At 50.7% G+C, this 18,901-nt stretch overlaps 1 long non-coding RNA gene across 1 annotated transcript in view; it reads right to left on the bottom strand.

Moving 5' to 3' along the window:
• LOC135055869 (uncharacterized) overlaps positions 1–18,463 on the bottom strand; it is a 95,371-nt gene extending 76,908 nt beyond the window's left edge. Inside the window, exons 1-2 of the long non-coding RNA XR_010243832.1 lie at positions 18,375–18,463; positions 17,661–17,826 (exon numbers count right to left, since the gene is read on the bottom strand). This is a non-coding gene — a long non-coding RNA (uncharacterized LOC135055869). The remainder of the gene's footprint in view (positions 1–17,660; positions 17,827–18,374) is intronic.
• Positions 18,464–18,901: the final 438 nt, after the last annotated feature.

The following is an 18,901-nucleotide window of genomic DNA, read 5'->3' as shown; positions in this document are numbered from 1 at the left end:
GTGAAGAGGGGGCTCTTGCCTCAGCCCAGCCCCGTGAAGAGGGGGCTCTTGCCTCAGCCCAGCCCCGTGAAGAGGGGGCTCTTGCCTCAGCCCAGCCCCGTGAAGTGGGGGCTCTTGCCTCAGCCCAGCCCTGTGAAGAAAGGGCTCAGCCCGTCCCGGTTCCAGCCGGTCCAGCAATACTCCAGGCCCTGCCTGGTCAGTCCGTCCCGGTTCCAGCCGGTCCAGCAATACTCCAGGCCCAGCCTGGTCAGTCCGTCCCGGTTCCAGCCGGTCCAGCAATACTCCAGGCTCCGCCTGGTCAGTCCGTCCCGGTTCCAGCCGGTCCATCAATACTCCAGGCTCCGCCTGGTCAGTCCGTCCCGGTTCCAGCCGGTCCAGCAATACTCCAGGCCCAGCTTGGCCAGTCCGTTCCGGTTCCAGCCGGTCCAGCAATACTCCAGGACCAGCCTGGTCCGTCTCCTTTGGCTCCAGCCAATTCAAGTATCCTTGGATCCAATCCAGTCCTACTCGTCCAGCCAAAGCTTTCTTCAGTTTCATCCTCTAAGCTTTCGTCTGATGGTTTTCCACCTATCTACTTTGATGGAGATTTATTGCAATATGCCGCTCTGGTTGAACAATTTCTCTCTCGGATGGAGTCTGATCCTTCAGGTGCAGTAACTCTTTCCAACGTTACTCGATATCTGTTCCTGGCATTCAGAGGAAGAGCTTTGGAGTGGGCCAACATGCTCTTTGAGAGTAATGATCCTGTGTTCCATGACTTACAGACTTTCAGTAACGCTGTAGTTAAAGAATTTAGTCCTAAACCTTTGGAATCTGCATCAACGAAGGTCCTAAATTCTTCTGTATGAATTTCTCAAGTTCCTCTAAGATTCAAGATGGGTGTCCGGAGTCCACCCTTGAAGAGGGGGATACTGTCACAATCCTGACTGTAGGTTTTATATTTGGTGACTTACCCCTGCCATCTGTCCTGGATCCTGTGTCTTTTCACTCACGGAGTTAAACAGCTTGTCAGTTTTCCTGAGTTCTCTGCCTGAGAGGTAATAGTTAATTAGCTCCACCTGTGGTGATCTCCTGTGTGAGGCTGAATTCAGTAATCTAAAAGCAAGCATCCTGTGTTTAGCAGAAGTCCAGGCTTCAGTGTTCTCTTGGCCTGCTAGGCCTCATTCTACATCACAGCCTTGGCTAGAGTAGTCACATGACAGTGACATCACCTAATCCTGCCCACCAATCATCAAGGACCAGGAAGTATAAATCAGGAGGCTGAGTTGGAATCTGGGCCAGTTCCTTGTGTCACATACAGCCTTGTGTGGGTCTTAAGCTGAGCTCCCTAAAGGTAACCTTTGTACCTAAGTTCCTGTGGAAACTCTGCTCCCTTGTTACCGTTTGGTTTACTTGTGTGTTGCCATTTGATTTCACCATTTCCCTGAGTCTCAATGTAAAGGTACAGCTGCAATGTTTCGTCTTAAAGGCACAGTACTGAATTCCGTGTTCTCCCCTGAAAACCACAGCTGTCGTGTTTCAGTTTTACTGCTGTTGTAGTTGGGATCTCCAGGGCTCAGTACCTCGTGCCTCAGCATCTCCGTGCCTCAGCACCTCCGTGCTTCCAGCATCTCTGTGCCTCGGTACCTCCGTGCCTCAGTACCTCCGTGCCTCAGCACCTCCGTGCTTCCAGCATCTCTGTGCCTTGGTACCTCCGTGCCTCAGTACCTCCGTGCCTCCGTGCCTCAGCACCTCCGTGCTTCCAGCAACTCTGTGCCTCTGTACCTCCGTGCCTCAGTATCTCCGTGCCTCAGTGCCTCAGCACCTCCGTGCTTCCAGCACCTCCGTGCATCAGTACCTCCGTGCCTCGGTACCTCCGTGCCTCGGTACCTCCGTGCCTCAGCACCTCCGTGCTTCCAGCATCTCTGTGCCTCGGTACCTCCGTGCCTCAGTATCTCCGTGCCTCAGCACCTCCGTGCTTCCAGCACCTCCGTGCATCAGTACCTCCGTGCCTCGGTACCTCCGTGCCTCAGTACCTCCGTGCCTCAGTACCTCCGTGCCTCAGTACCTCCGTGCTTCCAGCACCTCCGTGCCACAGTACCTCCGTGCCTCAGTACCTCCGTGCTTCCAGCACCTCCGTGCCACAGTACCTCCGTGCCACAGCACCTCCGTGCCTCAGTACCTCCGTGCCTCAGCATCTCCGTGCTTCCAGCACCTCCGTGCCTCAGCACCTCTACGCACCTCAGTGCCTCCACGCACCTCAGTGCCTCCACGTACCTCAGTGCCTCCACGTACCTCAGTGTCTCCAAGCACCTCAGTGTCTCCAAGCACCTCAGTGTCTCCAAGCACCTCAGTGTCTCCAAGCACCTCAGTGTCCCCAAGCACCTCAGTGTCCCCAAGCACCTCAGTGTCCGCAAGCACCTCAGTGTCCGCAAGCACCTCAGTGTCTCCAAGCACCCCGTGCCCTTTAGCACAATTATACCTGGTATTCTTCACTGATTCATCGGTGCCTTTCCAGTTCTGTCTTTCAGGAGACCTTCAGCATGCCTCCTGTCTGCCGACCTAATCCTGCATGAGGAGAACCTAGATTCGGCCATCTCTGCTGCGGTTCCTCTTCCCAGTCACCGGAAGAAACCCAGAGTCCACAACAGTCCCAAACCAGGTCAGTGGTAGTATTCATATAATCCTCCAGTCGCCCGCACAGACTTCACTAACACCGGGTTCACAAAACCTTAGTCATGACACCGTGCAGCTGCCCTGCTGCACGAGCAACCTAATTAATTATTCTTAGCAACGGGGAACGCGGTCCACCTGTGGCGTCCCCGTTGCTATGCACCCGGCGGCCCTGCACGCACGGCGTCCTGCGTTGCCAGGGACCCGGCGGCTATCGTGCGCACGGCGTCCTGGCGTTGCTAGGCGCCGTGCGGGGGACAGGGAAGGAGAGAGGCGCGGCGGCCGTGACCGCTGCTCAGTCAGGGCACGGCCGAAGACCGCCGCGCCTAACAATAAGTCAGTCTAGGGACTGGTTTGACACCACGAGTCTGAAGCCTTGGGTTATTCTGGAAGCCTCCTGCATGGATGCTGTTTCTCTCCCTGATATGTTTTGGTTGCCACCGTCCTGCAAGTCTATTAAAACGACCATAGATTCCTGGCATAAATTAGTACTCTCTTCAGAAGAGCTTCATTTACCCGCCCCCTGCCTGTCGTTAACTGCTCTTATGTCATTGATACCCAATGTTTCCCTAGTGGAGTGGACTCGGAAGGGGCTCACTACCGTGGGCGATTTATATGAAGGGGACATCTTGATGTTCTTCTCTCAATTACAAGAGAGATTTGGGATTCGGGCTCAGGATTTCTTTAAATACCTGCAGGTGAGAAGTTGGCTGCACTCATGTACTCCCTCACATCTCCACAAACTGTCTCTTCCGACTTACATTGTGAGCCGACTGGAGACACCCGCGCATAAATATGGGATTACGTGGTGGTATCAATTTCAACTGACAAACGGCCCCCAGATAAAATTGAAAGCGCCGACTTTATGGGAAAGAGATTTGAATAGGTCCTTTACTGAGGCAGAGTGGGATGGTATATTTGGGTCCTGTTTTAAAGTCTCTAAATGTGTTAACCACTCAGAAATGTTTTACAAGCTTATATAGAGGGCCTACTTCACCCCTGCCAAGCAGCACAGAATCTGGCCTTCCCAATCTAAATTATGTTGGAGGAAATGTGGCTCCACGGGGGATATCTTTCATGTCTTCTGGGCATGTCCTCGTATACAACCACTTTGGAGAGAAGTTTTAAATATGGCCGGCATGGTGTTAGGGCTTAGCATCCCCATGGACCCAGCTCTGGCGCTATTTCACTTGTATGTAGATCGCCTCTCCGCAGGTGACCGTTATGTCTTGGGGCATATTCTGATAGCCGCTAAAGCTGCTATAGCACAGTTATGGAAATCTGAGAGTGTTCCCACCTTGGAGCTCATCCAAAATAAGATCCACAAACATTTCATATTTGAAACCGCGGAGGCTAAATACTCCTCCTTGGCTAACTCTATCCACATGAAATGGTTGGGTTGGTCTGATTATAGAAGTAGAGAAGGTAGGCTAACAGTATATAGCTCTCCAAGTGACACGTCCGTTCTCGACCTCTCCTAGAATTATCTCTACGTGAATGCCGTGCTACTAGATATGTCCTCTTCATCTCTCCTTTTGGTGCTTTCTCCTTTTCTTGTGTCTGTATGTTCAATGTAACCAATTGTATACCCCTTAGACTGTGCGTTGTTTAAGTTTGCTTATTGTAACCATTCCGGACTCATTAGCGCTTGCACAGCTGTTGGTATGCTGGCGGTCGGGATCCCGGCCGCCGGCCACTCATGCTACACCCGTTATAATATGCAGTGCACAGCTGAAGCTTAGTGAAACTAGGGCCTAATTCAGGGGCTAATTCAGACCTGATCGCTAGGCTGCGTTTTCGTACAGCTGGCGATCAGGTCTAAACTGCGCATGCGTTTGCACTGCAATGCAGAGGCGCATCGCACGGGTACAAAGCGGATCGCCGCTCAGCGATGGGTTTGTGTGAAGGATCTGTTCGCATGGGCGTTCGCAAGGAGATTGACAGGAAGAAGGCATCTGTGGGTGTCAACTGACCGTTTTCTGGGAGTGTTTGGAAAAACGCAGGCGTGTCCAAGCGTTTGCACTGAGGGTTCCTGACGTCAATTCCGGTCCCGGACTGACTGAAGTGTTCGCAGCGGCTGAGTAAGTCCTGGGCTACTCAGAGACTGCACAAAATCTGTTTGTACAGCTCTGCTACACATGCGTTCGCACACTTGAAAAGAGAAAATACACTGCCCTTTGGGCGGCGACTATGCTGCGAACGCAGGGCTACAAAAAAACCCTAGCAAGCGAACAGGTCTGAATTAGCCCCTCAGACCTGATCGCAGCAGCAAATTTGTTAGCTAATAGGACATACAGTACCATGGGGGTTATTCCAAGTTGATCGCAGCAGGAATTTTGTTAGCAATTGGGCAAAACCATGTGCACTGCAGGGGAGGCAGATATAACATGAGCAGAGAGAGTTAGATTTGAGTGAGTTATATTGTTTCTGTGCAGGGTAAATACTGGCTGCTTTATATTTACACTGCAAATTAGATTGCAGATTGAACACACCACACCCAAATCTAACACTCTCTGCACATGTTATATCTGTTCCCCCTGCAGTGCACATGGTTTTGCCCAACTGCTACAAAATTTCCTGCTGCGATCAACTTGGAATTACCCCCCATGTGCAATGCAAGGGTGGGGGGCAGATATAACATGTGCAGAGAGAGTTAGATTTGGGTGGGGTGTGTTCAAACTGAAATCTAAATTGCAGTGTAAAAATAAAGTAGCCAGTATTTACCCTGCACAGAAACAATATAACCCACCCAAATCTAACTCTCTCTGCACATGTTATATCTATCCCCCCCGCGGTGCACATGGTTTTGTCCATTAGCTAACAAATTTCCTGCCGTGATCAAGTCTGAATTAGGCCCCTTGTATAAAGTACTGGCTGCAGGGACAGAATATCCTGCTACCAGAACTGTAGGTGTACGCAGAGACATTTATATTAAATATTATAAGCTCACTTTAATGCTGATACTCTAAATTAGTGATCTCCAACCTGTAGCTCGCGAGCTACCGGTAGCTCGCCGTAGTATTTTCGGTAGCTCACATAGCGCACGGGCTTGGGCAGTCACTGGCACTCCTCCTCCCTTCATTTTTAATATGGTGCCGGCCGTCAGCCAATCAGAGCTTGTGGGCCGGCAGTGGCGGCACCTGATTGGCTGCCGGACCGCGAGTTTTGATTGGCTCACTTACCGGCACCATATTTTAAATGCCCGCCGGAGACTCTGTCACCCTCACGACAGCCGCTCTCTGGACTTCACAGGAGAGGCGCGCACTGCGCTGCGCTCTCCTCCCCTTCCGTCCCTCATAAAGGAATAGCAGCACCGGCGGCAGTAGAAGAAGCCAGCAAGGTTTAGCACTGTGTGGGGCACTGTATCAGACACTGCGGGGGTGCATTTTATCTGGCACTGCAGGTGGAATTTTAAATGGCACTGCGGGGGGAATTGTATCTGGCACTGTTGGGGGCATTGTATCTGGCACTGCTGGGGGGCATTATTTGTGTATCTGGCACTGCTGAGGGGCATTATTTGTGTATCTGGCACTGCTGTGAGGCATTATTTGAATATCTGGCACTGCTGAGGGGCATTATTTGTTATCTGGCGCTACACGGGGGGGGGGCATTACTTGTAGTTGTAAGGCCACACCCACTTTTGTGAGGCCACACCCACTTTCGCAGGAATGCGAACGTATTGGGGGGAGGGGGTAGTTCCTTCAGAGGTTTTATTTTCCGAAAGTAGCTCACACCCCAATTAAGTTTGGAGACCACTGGTCTAAATGTATATACGTAAATGGGACACATTGGCAACTCCAGAATTAAATTAGGCATATGCACCAGCAGTGACCACTTGGGCCTGGAGCTGTGTGCCACCACAGGGGGTGTGATCAGCACCACATAGCAGTTCTCCATGTGTGAGCAAGGGGATGTAGTAGCATATTACATAGTAGCTACATAGTACATACATAGTAGCATACCTGTACACACTACATCTCCAGACTGGATCAATACTACACTACATCTTCTCACCATATCCTGGTGCTTACTCCCCACACTACATCTCTGCACTATATCACTACTACACTATTTCCCACATTACATCTCTGTACAGAGAAACAGGTGGAGACGGGGGCAAAGATACAGATGGAGATGGGGTGGAAGTACAGGTGGTGAAGGGGGCAGAGGTAGAGGTGGGGAGAGGGCAGAGACTCAGGTGGCGAGGGGGCAGAGACACAAGTGAGGATGGAGTCAGATGCATAGATGGTAAAATAAATAGTGGCACAGGTGTGAAGGGGCAGAGACACAGGTGGGGAGTGTTCAAGGACACAGGTGCAGTGGGGGCAGTGGCATGAATCATAATCAGCCGCAGCTAATCCAAATTCAGTGATTGTTGAAGTTCCAAGGCCATTTAGCAGAAAACAACCTGATGGCCCATCCTCCCCACCACCCAACCCAGTGCTGCTCTGAGTGGCACCCAGGAAGAGAGCACCGGTCGGGAAGAATAGCAGTAGAGAACAAGGTGAGGAGCAGAAGTGAGGTCAGGGGGTGCAGCATGTGCACAGAAAGACTATAGAGCAAGAAAAGTGGCTGCGCTGTGTGTCAGCAGCTATATAAAATAGAGAGCACAACGTATAAAATGTAAAGAATTTATTCTCTTAATCAATATAGTTATAAAACATGTAGGTTAATAATACACCTATATCTGTTTCAGGTGATATAAAGGTTCAGCCGTGTGATAAAAATGGCTATTCAATATATTAAATCCTAATTGTGCTGACACACAGCGCAGCCACTTTTCTTGCTCTATAGTCTTCCAATCCATCTCACATAGTGGTGTGGCAAGCGCAGTGTCTCAGGAGCCTGTTGTACCTTAATTTGTTGGTTTTATTTAAATGATTGATTTGTTTGAGGCGCTGAACAAGTAGTTTCTTTTGTTGTTATGTGCACAGAAAGAGCTGTGTCCCCTGTGTTAACTCACCAGCTGAAAATGTCCTGTATGGGAATAGGCAGTATGCTACATTATTGTGGATCTCCTGTCAGCCAAGCAATAAACCATTGTCCCGGGTATACTATTATTGACAATGTAAAGAAAAATTCTAATGAGTATGTGGGCATACGCCCCTGCGCTTGTGCATGCCTATAGTGGCTGGTCCTGGCAGAGGGACCAGTCACAGCATCAGAGCATGTCAATCTCTCTAGGCACTGCAGGTGCCATCCTTGGTGAAATTCTATATGCTAGTTATGCTGCACTGTGCTTCCCCACAGCTGAAAGAAGAGATAGGTGTAGGAGTGAGGGTGACTGGATGAAGGGACAGGTGAGGATGCCTGGATGATGGGACAGGTGTAGAGGTGAGGGTGCCTGGTTGAAGCGACAGGTGAGGATGCCTGGATGAAGTGACAGGTGAGGATGCCTGGATGAAGGGACAGGTGTAGGGGTGTGGGTACCTGGATGAAGGGACAGGTGGTATTTCGGGCGGCTGGGAGGTGAGTGAACTGGGCTGTTGGTGTCAACACTGGATGCACTGAAGTGTATCCTGTGGGCCTATTTTCAATGGGCGGCCTAGAGCTGCAGATCCATCCACCCCATTGTTAATCCGGCCCTGTAGTGGGACTTACCTACAGTATCTCTTTAGACTTTATCTAGGCCATGCACCAGCACTTTTCATCCTCTTGCATCATACCTGCAATGCTGTTAGCACACAGCCCCACCTTTAGGGGTCTATTTACTAAGCCTTAGATAGTGATAAAGTGGACGGAGATAAAGTACCAGCCATGTCACAGACTGGGTTTAAAAAATTACAGTTAGAAGCCGATTGGCTGATACTTTATCTCTGTCCACTTTATCTCCATCCAAGACTTAGTAAATAGACCCCTTAGTGCAGTATAAAGATGAGAAATGAGTGTAAACCTCATTTCTCTTACGTCCTAGAGGATGCTGGGGTCCACATTAGTACCATGGGGTATAGACGGGTCCAGTAGGAGCCATTGGCACTTTAAGAGTTTAAGAGTGTGGGCTGGTTCCTCCCTCTATGCCCCTCCTACCAGACTCAGTTTAGAAAATATGCCCGGAGGAGCCGGTCACAGCTAGGGGAGCTCTCCTGACTTTTCCTAGTAAAATGTTGTTTTAGAGGTTTTTGTTTTACAGGGAGGCTGCAGGCAACAGCCTCCCTGCAGCGAAGGACTGAGGGGGGAGCAGTGTCCGCTCCTGCGGGGACTGAGCGACTGTCTCCGCTGACTGGACACTGAGTTCCAGAGGGGTCTGATCGTTCTCCGCCACAGGGGACCGCTCGCCCCAGCAGCATGCTGCAACCCCCTTGCAGAGCTGAAGAATCGGTGGCGAGTGAGACACCGACCCCCCTAGCAAGCGGGGGGTCGGTGTGAAGATGGCGGCAACAGGGTAGGAGCGCAGTATTAACTGCTCTCCGGGGATGGCTCAGTGGTACATGGTGCGGCGCTGTGAGGGGTGCCCTGAACCAGCGCTACACCCTACACTGGTCCAGAAGCCTGTCGGAGTCCCAGGATCTCAGCCAGCACTAAATCCTCAGGCCAGTATAAGCAGAAGAAGCTCGTGAAGACAGCGCCATTTTGGGGGCGGAGCTGCTCCTCAGAGCGGACCCAGCAGCGTTTCAGCGCCATTTTCCTGCCTGCACAGCGCTGACCAGGAAAGAAGGTCCCTCCACAGCAACTCCAGCTATCTGTAAATGGTACCAGCGGGTTGTAGAAGGGGGGGGGGGCTGCAATACGACTGTGTATCCTATTAAGGTGCACAGTCAGCGCTGACAAGGGGTGTGGGTTGGCTCCAATCTCTGTGTCTCTCTTGCCATTCTTGGGGGGGAAACTCTGTCTGCCCTCACGTGTGTGTGTGTGTGTGTGTGTGTGTGGAGTGTTTGATGGTTTCCTTTAGCTATGTACAGGGACACTGTGTCATATGTTGCGGAGGATATGTCCTCACAGGATGATCCCATTCCATGTAATCAGGATAGCACTGGTTTAGCACAGATTCCAACAAGGGAGCCTGAATGGTTCTCCTCTATCAAATCTTGGATTACTCAGATTTCTGACAGGGTTGCGAGTAATGAGTCTGCAACCCAGGTATTACAGAACTCCATGGCAGTATGACCCGATTCTGGTACCTCAGGACGCCCCGCTATATACCCCCAAAAACGTGCGCTTGTTAACATCACGCAAGATGACACGGATACCGATTCTGATACCACAGACGGTAATGGGGATGTGTTGCGGGGTCTGCTTCTCTTGCAAAGGGGGTGCAATTAATGATAGAGGCTATCAGGGATGTGTTAAATATAACTGAAAATAAGAAAGCCTCGCTAACCTTCTTTGCGTCAAAGGAATTGAATGCTATATTTGAGAAAGCATGGGAAAACCCGGAGAAAAAATTCCAGATCCCAAAAAGGGTTCAGGTGGCGTTTCCTTTCCCTGAGGATAGAAAAAAATGGGAAAACCTGCCTATTGTTGACGCATCTGTGTCCAGACTCTCAAAAAAGGTGGTTTTACCTGTTCCACGATCTACCGCCTTAAAGAAGCCGGCTGACAGAAAAATTGATAATACACTTAAATCAATGTACACTGCTTCAGGTGCCATATTACGTCCCACTATTGCTAGTGCATGGATTGCAAGGGCTATAGTAAAGTGGTCGGCTACCTTACTAGAGGATTTGGATACGATGGATAGAGGGGATGTTGAATTGTTTTTGCGTAACATTCACGATTCAGCAGGTTTTTTGGTAGAATCCATGAAAGACCTGGGTTCCATGGCTGCGGGGATCTCTTCCATGTCTGTTTCAGCTCGTCTGGGACTGTGGCTGCGCCAGTGGTCTGCCGACGCGGAATCCCTACCCTACACAGGACAGGCTCTCTTTGGGGAAGCTTTGGATGCGTGGATATCCACGGCTACAGCGGGTAAGTCTCCGTTTCTTCCCTCAGCTGCTCCTGCTCTGAAGAAATACTTCTCTTCATCAGCATCTCAGTCCTTTCAGCCTAACAAGCCTAGAAATGCCAAACCGTCCAATACCTTCTTTAGGGGAGGTCGAGTTAAATCCAAGAAAGCTGCTATGCAGGTTCCCAGGAACAAAAGCCGGCTTCAGGTACACCAATGTCCTCCGCATGATGGTGGACCGCGCGGCCTGGAGGTGGGGCCGGTGGGGTCGAGACTCACGTCTGAGTATTGTCCGGCCTGGATCCCTGGGTGATAGATATTGTGTCCCAGGGATACAGACCGGAATTTCAAAATCTCCCTCCTCACCGATTTTTCAAATCAGGCTTGCCAGTTCTACTGGCAGACAGAACTGTACTACAGGAAGCTGTCCAGAAGTTAGTGGAGGCACAGGTCATTGTACCAGTTCCCCCTCATTTACAAACCACAGGTTACTATTCGAACCTTTTCGTGGTACCGAATCCGGATGGTTCGGTCATGCCCATTCTGAACCTAAAATCATTGAACCCCTTTCTAAAGGAGTTCAAGTTCAAGATGGAGTCTCTCAGGGCGGTGATATCAGATCTGGAAGAGTGGGAATTCATGGTATCCCTGGATATCAAGGATGCATACCTCCACGTTTCGCATTATTGGACTGTCAATTCCAGTTCCAGGCCCTGCCATTTGGCCTCTCAACAGCACCGAGGGTGTTCACCAAGGTGATGGCAGAGATGATGGTTCTCCTCCGCAAACAAGGGGTGAACATCATTCCATATCTGGATAATCTGCTGATAAAGGCTTCGTCCAAGGAGAAGCTGTTGCAGTCCATTGTTCTCACAACGCACCTACTCAGAGTCCACGGTTGGACTCTGAATCTCCCAAAGTCACATTTGGAACTGACCCAGAGGTTGTCTCTTCTGGGTTGATCCTCGACACAGAAGTGCAGAGGGTGTTTCTTCGGCAGGAAAAGGCGTTGGTGATACAAACAATGGTCCGGGATGTCCTGAAGCCAGCCCGGGTGTCAGTTCATCACTGCATTCGCCCTTTTGGGAAAGATGGTGGCCTCTTACGAGGCTTTCCAGTGCGGGAGGTTCCATGTTCGAGCCTTCCAACTGGATCTCCTGGACAAGTGGTCAGGATCCAGGGTCGGATCCAGAAAAGAATTACAGGGGGGGCACCATAAGTGGTTGTGCTATCAAGGAGGTGTGGAGTTAGAAGTGGAGTGGGTGTGGCCAAGTTTCAGTGGGTGTGACCAATTGTGTGAGGGGGTGTGGTCAAGTGCTCAATGTGAGTATTGAGTGTGTCTATGGTCGAAATGCACTGCTGGAGGGGGTACAGGTCCACAGTTAGTTCTTATACCTTATGGGGGTCATTCCGACCCGTTCGCACGCTGCTGTTTTTTTGCAGCCATGCAAACGGGTCGGAACTGCGCATACGCGGCGGACGCAATGCGCAGGCACATTATTGCCCAGCGACGGCCGTTGCTGGGCAACAACAAGAACACCGAAGAAATCGATCGCAGCGGCGATCGCATGAAGATTGACAGCAGGAAGGTCACCCCCACTCCCCCCCCCCCCCCAGCAAAAGACCGCTCACAGCAGCACCATTCTCTCTCCCCAGGTCACCCCCACTCCCCCACCCCACCCCCCGAGGGGGAGATACAGGTAGGGTGAGGGGTAGATACAGGGAGGGTGAGGGTGCTTAGTGAGAGTCACAGGTAGAGTGAGGGTAAGGGTACTGAGGGTGAGATACAGGGAGGGTGAGGGTGCTGAGGGGGAGTTACAAGGAGGGTGAGGGAAAGGGCATTGAGGGGGAAATATGAAGAGGGTAAGGGCGCTGAGGATAGTTACAGATAATACAGAGAGGGTAAGTGCTCTGAGGGGGAGTTACAGGGAGGGTGAGGGTAAAGGCGCTGAAGGGGAGATACAGCGAGGGTGAGGGTAAGGGCGCTGAGGAGGAGTTACAGGATGAGGACAGGGACACTGAGGGGGAGATACAGGGAGGGTGAGGGGGCTGAGGTGGAGATACAGGGACAAAACATTTGTTTCAGGAAAGAAAAATATACAGTATATATATTATACACATGATGTTACTGTACATACTATTCTCAAAAAACCATACTTTCCTATTCAAAATAATCTAAATAATGAAGCATTTCCTGACAATATCGCACGCCCATCCCTCCCTCCCAGCATCACATTTACTATAATACTACAAGTGCGTGGACTGTAATATAATGCTGCAAGTGCCTGTAATATAATGCTACAATGCATGGGATATAATATAATTCTACAAGTGCATGGACTATAATAAAGTGCATTGTAGCATTATATTACAGGCACTTGTAGCATTATATTACAGTCCACGCACTTGTAGTATTATATTATAGTCAAGGCACTGATTATTTTGTAGCAAATACCTTACAGCAGGTTTGCCCCACTGGCTGGTACCTGAGGACTGGAAGGAGCCGACAGCGCACGGCGGGTACAGGTCCTAAGGGCACAGGAGAAGACAGCTGCAGCGGATGGCGTGATGTCTTCACATTAAGTGCGGGCGCCAGGTTCCCTTTGGTTATTAGGCAGGGGAGGATCGGCGCCGGCGGCTAAGAGTGAGAGTGTGAGTAGTACACTTTCACTACACAGCGTACACAGTGTGGTGTCAGTGGGGAGCACAGCACCACGCCGGAGATCGGTAGTAGAGATCCCCAGCGGCGGCGGGCTGCATCTGTGAAGTTCCTCCTTCTGCTCGGCTCCTCTGCACTGACTACATGTCACATTTCTCCAGGGAGCCAATCAGGAAGAGGAACACACGTGTGATCAGAGCAGCAGCAGCAGGTGACAGGGGAGCAGGGGGACATGTCGGGTGCCGGGGGGCAGGTGCGCACAGCGGCAGGGGACATGTCGGGTGCCGGGGGTGGGTGCGCACAGCGGCACGGACAATACAAAAAAAATCAATTAAAAATGACAGGGGAGGGGGGGCACGTGCCTTGGTGCCCCCCCCACTCCCCTAAATCCGCCACTGTCAGGATCTCATCTCCACATGCACCAGAGGATTCGTATGTCGCCAAAGGCCAGGATTTCACTCCTCTGGTGACTCCAATTGCCTCACCTTGGAGGACCGCAGGTTCGGGATTCAGGACTGGGTCCTTCTAACCACGGATGCGAGCCTTCGGGGCTGGGGCGCAGTCACTCAGGGGAAAACATTCCAAGGAAGGTGGTCATGTCTGGAAGCCGGGCTGCCCATCAACACCCTGGAACTAAGAGCCGTCTACAACGGTCTTCTTCAGGCGGCCCATCTTCTAAGAAATCGGGCCATTCAAGTGCAGTCAGACAATGTAACGACAGTGGCCTACATAAACCGATAGGGCGGAATGAAGAGCAGAGCTGCAATGTCAGAGGTGGCAAGAATCATCCTCTTGGCAGAAAGACGCACGTTGGCGCTCTCAGCAATCTTCATTCCAGGAGTAGACAACTGGGAAGCAGACTTCCTCAGCAGACAAGATCTCCATCCAGGGGAATGGGGTCTCCATCCGGAGGTGTTCAAGGAAATTACAGACCTTTGGGGGTTACCCCAAATAGACATGAAGGCCTCTCGTCTCAACAAGAAGCTTCGACACTATTGTTCCAGGTCGAGGGACCCACAAGCAGTCTCGGTGGGTGTTCCGATCGGTGTATGTGTTTCCACCTCTTCCACTCATTCCAAGAGTACTAAAGCTCGTAAGGAGATCAAGGGTTCAGGCGATCCTCATTGCTCCGGACTGGCCAAGGCGGGCTTGGTACGCAGACCTTCTGAATCTCTTGCAGGAAGGGCCGAAGCCTCTTCCTCTTTGGGAGGATCTGCTGCTGCAGGGACCGTTCGCCTATCAAGACTTACCGCGGCTACGTTTGACGGCATGGAGGTTGAATGCCTGATACTAGCTCGGAAGGGCATTCCGTAGAAGGTCATTCCTACCCTGATACAGACTAGGAAAGGGGTAACGTCTAAACATTACCATCGTATTTGGAAGAAATGTGTTTCTTGGTGTGAATCCAAGAAGTTTCCTACGGTGGAGTATTAAACTCGGACGGTTTCTCCTCTTCCTGCAAGCAGGTGTGGATATGGGCCTGAGGTTGGGATCTGTGAAGGTCCAGATTTCGGCCCTCTCCATCTTCTTCCAGAAACAACTGGCTGCCCTCCCTGAGGTTCAGACCTTTCTGAAGGGAGTTCTGCATATCCAACCTCCCTTTGTACCGCCTACAGCGCCTTGGGACCTTAACGTGGTGTTGCAGTTCCTCCAGTCGGATTGGTTTGAGCCTCTACAGGAGGTAGAGGTCAAATGTCTTCCATGGAAGGTGGTCACTTTGTTGGCTTTAGCTTCTGCTAGACGTGTGTCCGAGCTGGAGGCTTTATGCTGTAAAAGCCCTTACTTGATCTTCCACGAAGATAGAGCTGAGCTCCGGACATGCCAGCAGTTTCTTCTGAAGGTTGTGTCGGCATTTCATATCTACCAACTTATTGTGGTGCCAATGGCTACTGACTCCTCAATTACATCAAAGTCCTTGGAAGTTGTAAGGGCTCTGAAGATATATGTGAAGAGAACTTCTCGTCACAGAAAGTCGGACTCTCTGTTTGTCCTATATGATCCCAAGAAGATTGGGTGTCCTGCTTCTAAGCAGACTATTTCTCGCTGGATTCGGTTCACTATCCAGCACGCTTATTCTACGGCAGGACTGCCGTGTCCAAAATCTGTTAAGGCCCACTCTACTCATAAGGTGGGGTCTTCCTGGGCGGCTGCCCGGGGTGTCTCGGCATTGCAACTTTTCTGAGCTGCAACTTGGTCTGGGTCGAACACGTTTGCAAAGTTTTACAAGTTCGATACTTTGGCCTCTGATGATCTGAAGTTTAAATAAGCTATCTCCATCATCTCCCCTAATTTCAAATTGTTAGAATACAGATTTCTCCCACTGATATCTGAGATTCAGTTATTAGCCCCCACATTGCATTAATAGTCCCAACAATATATAGGTAGCTACCACTTAACAATTCTCGCCATTTTCAGTATTGCCCTTAGTTCAGTGGTTCCCAAACTGCACCCTGGGGTGCCGCAAGGCTCTTGCAGGGGTGCCTCGGATTGGTGGTCCACGACCAATTCAAATTATTTATGGTCAGAGTGAAAAGCATAACCAGTGCTAGTGGCTGCCAATCATAAAACATGTGGACAATCAGAAGCACAACTGTTCACCACCACATAACTGATCCCAAGATGACAAGAAGGCACAATTTACTTAATTTAATATTTTTCTACATTTATCAATACAAAACTTTTATCCTAGGGATGCTGTGGAAAAAAAATGCTGATACTCTGGGGTGCTGTGATTCAAGAAAGTTTGGGAGCCACTTCAGGTGCATTGCACTTGAGTTCTATGCTAGATTTCATTTAGATTTTATTTAGCACAATGATGCAAAGTAGCTTTGACAACATGTTATAAAAGCTTTGTTATAAGCAAAATCAAATTATTACAAGGTTTTGGCTACAGTTTTAACATGTTATCAACATCTTTGTGTATGAGCCTTAAGGGTTCAACAAAAACAGTGAGTACTAGTTGAAACAAGAAGCAAGCTATGTGGATTAAATAAAATGACTAAGTAGTGAAGCCTAAATAATTATATTAAAGGCAATTAACTTGTTTGGAAATTATTTGAGAGAGAAATGTGTATACATGTCTTTATTGCCCAATGCCCTGTGTTGTACAAGACTGTTTAATAAATCCCTGGTGGTGGAGGACAAATAAACGTGATAAAACTGTTTTTCTAAGGAGTTCATTTATTTAAAGCATACGTGCTAATATTCTAAGCTGACCCAAAAGCACATCTTGATCCACCTAATGGTGCAAGAATATCTTATAGGTACTGTGTGTGCGCGCCAAAAAAAGGGTGTGGCCAAATGCCACATGGGGCATGGCCAATGGAAATTGGGGTGTGATACACATATGGGGGGGCCAGATACACATGACCCCAATAGTGCCAGATACACATTGCCCCACAAGGGTGGTCTTCAGGTTGCCGACTGTCGGGATCCCGGCGCACAGTATACTGGCACCAGAATCCCGACAGCCGGCATACCGACACATTTTCTCCCTCGTGGGGGTCCACGACCCCCCTGGAGGGAAAATAAATAGCATAGCGCGCCACCGTGCACGCAGTGTGGCGAGCACAGCGAGCCCGCAAGGGGCTCATTTGCGCTCGCCACGCTGTCAGTATGCCAGCGGTTGGGCTCCCGGCGCCGGTATGCTGGTCACCGGGAGCTCGGCCGCCGGCATACCATACTACACCCGCCCCACAATGCTAGATATACATTGCCCCAGGGTGCCAGATACACAAATGCCCCCTCAGTGCCAGATACACAAATGCCCCCTCAGTGCCAGATACACAAATGCCCCCACAGTGCCAGATATACAAATGCCCCCACAGTGCCAGATATACATTGCCCCAGAGTGCCACCCCCCCTTGCTCACCGCTGTCTCTGTTTGTGCTGTGTGAGGGGAGGAGAGCGCAGCGCCTCTCCTGCCCCTCAATGCTCGTGAAGTCCGGTCTCCGCAGCTCCGGTGGAGGGTATCTCAAATGAGGCACCGGTTCGTTAGCCAATCAGAGCTCGCGGACCGGCACCCAATCAGGAGCTGCTGCTGCCCGCCTTATTGAGAGTCATCCCCGCCGAAGTCGCCAGAGATCGGATATCAGAAAACTGAGGGTCAGGAGAGGCACTGCGCTCTCCTCCCCTCACACAGCAGCCAGCAGGATGCAGGTATGGTGGACGGCCCGGCAGTACGGCGTACCGGCTGGGAATTTCTTACCGGTACGCCGTACCACCCCGTACCACCATACTTGCAGCACTGGATCCACCCAAGCCACACGCGTTTTAGGCGGAATGAGGTGTTGCACTCCATTTCTACCTGTCCACATCTGACTCATACAGCAGTGATGTACGGTGAGGTCAGAGGCTGGGGAGGCACAAATGGTGGTGGGTCTCAGTGCCGGGAGCCTGTCTCACCCCCTACACAATGTCTTATGTCTCTGCACTACATCCATACAAACATCGGGAAAATATACATACAGTAATAGCCAGGTCACAGCCATCACCCTGGTGTTGTGAGTAAACTGGTGGATACTAACTTCTGGGTGAGGTTACCCCCATTGCACCTTCACCTGCAGATCACCGCTGGCCATGCAAAGGAGGTTACACAGGGCAATACAGTTACCAGTGATACAGTGAGCAGCACCTGGGGAGGGAGAGCAGGAGCATATATGTACACTACGTCTCACTATTGTAGCCACACACACACAGAGTCCTGTCCCCGCACTCACTACAGATGCCATACACACACACACCTGTACCCACACTCACTACAGTGACCACACACACATACCAGTCCTCGCACTCACTACAGATGCCACACACGCCTGTCCCCACACTCACTACAGATGCCCCACACACACACATAGAGTCCTGTCCCCACACTCACTACAGATGCCACACACACACACAACACACACACACACACACACACCTGTTCCCACACTCACTACAGAAGACACACACACACACACACACACACACACACACACACACACACACACACACACACACACACACACACACACACAGTCCTGTCCCTGCACTGACTACAGATGCCACACACACACAGTCCTATCCCCACACTCACTACAGATGACACACACACACACACACACACACACACACACACACACACACACACACACACACACACACACGTAGAGTCCTGCCCCCACACTGGCTGCTACTCACCCCAGTCACTGTGCACGGGTGGCTGCTGCTGGCACTTCAGGTCCTCGTTTCCCTCCACCCCTGCTACACTGCTCAGCTCCGAGTCCGATCTTCCTGCACCTCCTGAATTGATCACATGACCAATCCGAGCCGTCCATCAGAGCTCAAGCACGCCCCCACTGTGAGCCATGCCTCCCATTTCCCTGTTCTATGCAGCCTTATTGGCGGCTGTGTAGCCCAGCCTCGCTGTACAGGCAGTGTCCGACAGTGTGAGAGGTGAGGCTGAGCTGCTGCTGCCTCATCTCTATCTCTCCCTGCAACTGAAGGATTCCTGAAAGTCTGGTAAGTTTTATCTATAAAAATGATTGCATTAATACAAAGAAGATGCTTATAAGTTATAAATATCTTCTTTGTTTTATTCCAATCATTGTTATAGTGAGTATGATAGGGAGCATGACAGGTGAGGCTCTGCCTACCCTGACTGCACGTCCCCGTCATACAGTGTAGCGATTGTGATATGCAGTTTTTACTTTTCTGCATAAAATAAT

The sequence above is a fragment of the Pseudophryne corroboree genome, chromosome 3 (assembly GCF_028390025.1).
Source record: "Pseudophryne corroboree isolate aPseCor3 chromosome 3, aPseCor3.hap2, whole genome shotgun sequence".
Taxonomy (NCBI): domain Eukaryota; kingdom Metazoa; phylum Chordata; class Amphibia; order Anura; family Myobatrachidae; genus Pseudophryne; species Pseudophryne corroboree.
Note: the sequence above shows the minus strand (reverse complement) of the source record. Positions and strands in the feature narration are given on the sequence as shown.